This window comes from Alligator sinensis, unplaced genomic scaffold, assembly GCF_000455745.1.
Source record: "Alligator sinensis unplaced genomic scaffold, ASM45574v1 scaffold505_1, whole genome shotgun sequence".
NCBI lineage: Eukaryota > Metazoa > Chordata > Crocodylia > Alligatoridae > Alligator > Alligator sinensis.
In genome coordinates this window covers 907,706-911,520 of record NW_005841940.1, presented here as the reverse complement: position 1 = coordinate 911,520, position 3,815 = coordinate 907,706, and positions in this window count along the sequence as shown.

Below are 3,815 nucleotides of genomic sequence, written 5' to 3'. Positions count from 1 at the left end.
CGCTGCTGTGTTTAAGCTCACAACTTCATGAACTTGGTGTCTGCTCCCCTTGTTCCAGCCCACTCCACAGCATTTTCTTAAACTAGGAATAACATAGGAATTTGTTTCCTTGAGTATTATTAAGTGAAGCTGGCCTTGTCAAGTGGGATCCTCTGATGACATGTTTATGAGTTGGGAGCACGGAAAGGCTTGCAGAGCTATCAGCATTTCATTGGACTTGTAAGTACATAAAAACATTTTAGTAGCACTTGTCACTTCCTGTCTTCCAAGTCCTTTATAAATATCATGCTGGTGAGGCCTTGGCTGGAGTTCTGTGTCCAGCTGGAGAATGTAGCCCAACTGAAGAAAATACAGAGGAAAACAAAAGGAATGAGGAAAGGTTTAGAAAATGGCACCTAGGAGAAAAGACTGAAAGAATGGGTTTCTTTTTATAAAAAATAAGGGACAGACAGGAAAGGGGAGTCATAACAGTCCTCCAATATGTAAAAGGTTCTTATAAAGAGGACAGTGATCAAGCGTTCTCTATGTTCAAACAGTAGTCAATTTAATTTGCAGCAGAGAAGATCCAGGTTAGAAAGGCTTTCCTCATATCTAGCTATGAGGATGGTTATATACTGGGAAAAGCTACCTGTGAAGGTTGTGGAATCACCTGCACTGAATGTTTTAGGAATTCTTTAGACCAACATCTGTCAGGAATACTCGAGGGATGCTTCAGAGCAGAAGGGTGGGCTCAATGACCTCTCTTCCAGACGTATGTATCCAGGCCTGCCTCACTTTCCCAATACTATAAACAGTGGGACAAGCTCCATTGCTCTTGTTTTGCTCTTTAAACTTTGAGTTTTTCTGCAGATGACAAAATAGAACAAAGAAACTCCAAAGGAAAGGCTGGAGTGAGAAAACAGCTGGGACAGTTTGATCTTGAACTTCTGCAAGGTAAATGCTGTAACTGGTAACAGCCACATACTGCCACTCTCCACATTTGGGAATATGGACGCAGTGGAAGGCAGTGTATTTTCTAGTGAGCATAAAGCCTACTTTCTGCTGCTGATTGTATGGCTTTGAACTTGGGTGAATCATTTCATCTTGTTCTATGTCTCCGTTTCTCTTTCTGTAAAATGGCACCATGACTGTCTTAGTCTGTGAAGCGCTTTAAGATGCATGAGGCAAAGGGCATATGGATGTATGTGTGTGCATGCACAAAGCTAGCTATTAAAAGATCAATGGAATAGTTCCTCTAAAATCAAGTCTTTAGAGAGTATCTGCATGTCTCAGCTGCATGCACACAGCAAATAGATTCACCAATTCCTAATGAACAGTCAGAGCAGTTAGCTCCCTTGCTTCCCCCAGGAGAGTAGCAATAGCATCTCATTAGATCTCATTAGTCCTTACTCTGCCAAGCTGCAGGGCCTGAATCTGCCCTGCAACCCCAGGAAGAACTGGAGATGAAAGGCAGGGGAAACCAGTGCTTGGAAGTCAGTTTTGATTTGCTGTTAATACAAAGGATTTTGAGTCCTGTCTACATTCCCCGATGGGGACAGTAGACAACTTCTGTCTTACCATTGACTAAAATCTCAAGTTTTAAGGGAGCTTGGCTGTGTGGGGTAAGAATCACAGCTTGTTCCAGGAAATAGCAGTAGGGAAGGCTTAAGACTTGCTTCCACAGATGTTGCTCCCCAGCCTCTCATTTGTTGGATCAGTTTGAGGGTCAGATAGTGCCTCTTGTGTAGATCATTCTGAAGCATGGGATGAATGTAGAGAAATGAGTTATGCTGAAAAATGGTTAAATTTTCTGCAAGCAGATGTGACCAAATTACCCTTGCATGCCAACGTACTGTTCAGTCAGATTCAATATGAGCAGAAGTTGGCACCTAGGACCTTTTCTAGGGACTCATAATGAGGGCCTAATCCTTAGCAATTTGCAGTCAGTACTCACAAATGTGAAAGTGACCCAGGTAATATAATGAGCTTTCCAAGAGTCTTCCCATGATAAAATGTAAAAGTGATGCACTTAAACAGAGCAGATCTGCCAGCTGGTGAGGACAGAGGTTTCCCATGCTGGGCTTTCTGCCAAGCTGAGAGTTGAATTTATATCCAGTCCATTTGAAGTCCACTAAAGCTGTAATAACCGATTAATAATTCTTGTACTTAAGGATGTCTCATCCACTGATCTCAGATCTTACAAAGGTCAGGGAGGACTAAGAGGACCAGGTAAAAAGTGATAAACTGAAGTGCAGGCAGGTTAACTAAGTCTCCTGGACTCCCAGTCGCCCACCAGCCCATGCAGCCTCCTGGGATGCATCCTCACAAACGTGAACATTTGTCTCCCTGGGGACAAGCAGCTGCCACACACCTTGGGCTGCTGCTGCTGCTTGTCCCTGGAGAATGCCTGTGCCACACACCCTGGTACCTGGCAGATTACCCTGAGTGGCATAGGGGAGGCTGAGGCCAGCAATTGTGTTGGCTCCAGCAGGCTTACTTGGGGGCTTCGGGGACCTGCAGCTGGAGTGTGACTCTGGGCAGCCAGGCTCCAGTTTTGGGTGGCACGTGCTGCCCCACTTCTTTGTACAAATTTTTGATCCTGGGGTCAAACTTCCCCCCTGCTACCTTGCAGTGCAGAGAACACTTGAATGTGTGGCACATGCCCTAGCTCATCCAGATGTGGCCCTGGTGTACAAACTCTCTTGCCCCCTTTAGTGCTGTCTATCGCATGATTTCAAAGTATTTGTGAAAAAGTGTCCCATTCAAGGGAGCACCCTCCTGCCCCAAATGGGAAACTGAAACACCAAGGAGGAAAGTGAGTAAATGGCTCGAGGTCACGGAGGTGCTGTGACGCAGCCAGAAATAAACTTTGTGCTCAGTCTTGTGCCCTAACCACAAGCGCCTTCTTCCTCCCCAGATCTCTGCTGAGACTTGCTGCCATCCAGAAGGACTGAATATTTCAGCTGCTTATTTTTCGTTCGCCTAAAATAGGAAACCTCAGTCTATGAATCAAGGTGCTTCTATGGTCACTATCATCATAGTATCCGAGTCTCCCACCTAGGTAAAAATAGAACTATTTCAATGGTCTGGTTTGAAATCACTATAGAAAGGTGGTATCATTGTGACCACCTGCCTGCTATCTAACACCAAAAAGTATCTTTGAGTTTTTTACCTCTTGCTTGACTGTATCTCCAGAGTCCTGTAACCAGATGCACAGCTCTTGGATGATGTGGGTTCCATAAAGGGAAGCATTAATAGAGGCTACAAGAACTGCTGTCCTTGCTGTGAAACACAGCTAGTGTGCTTACAGGTGCCTCTGGATTTAGGAATGCTGTTTGGCATCTCCCACTCAGTACTGCAAGCTCAGAGAAACTCAGGTTAACCCACAGAGTCAGAGCTTGGTAGCCGTGGCTATGTTTGGCCAAAAGCATCTCTCCCATCAGCTGTGGGGAGCTCTGCATTGGCCATTTTATCTAAGGTAAGTGTCTAAGAATAATTCACTTCACCTGCAGAACTGAGGTCCTCCAGGACTCTGCAGATGGACTAAAAAACGTACAGAAACTGCGGATCCAGGTCTTAAATCCTATTTTTTAACTGAGCATGTAAGCTGGATGGGGTGGGGGAGGGAAGCAGTGGCTGTAAAGCAAACACGAGGTGGTGTTAAGGGCAGCCGAGCAGTGTTGGTAACAGCAGGTAGCTACAGGTCTAGTAGCCTCCGCTAAGTTCAGTAACTAGGATCTGCCTCTGAGACATGAAAGGAAGCTCAGGCCTTGCCCGGCTGAGTCCTGGCCCATCGTCCGGGGGAAGCCGCGAGGGGAGCAGCTGGGCCGGGTCTC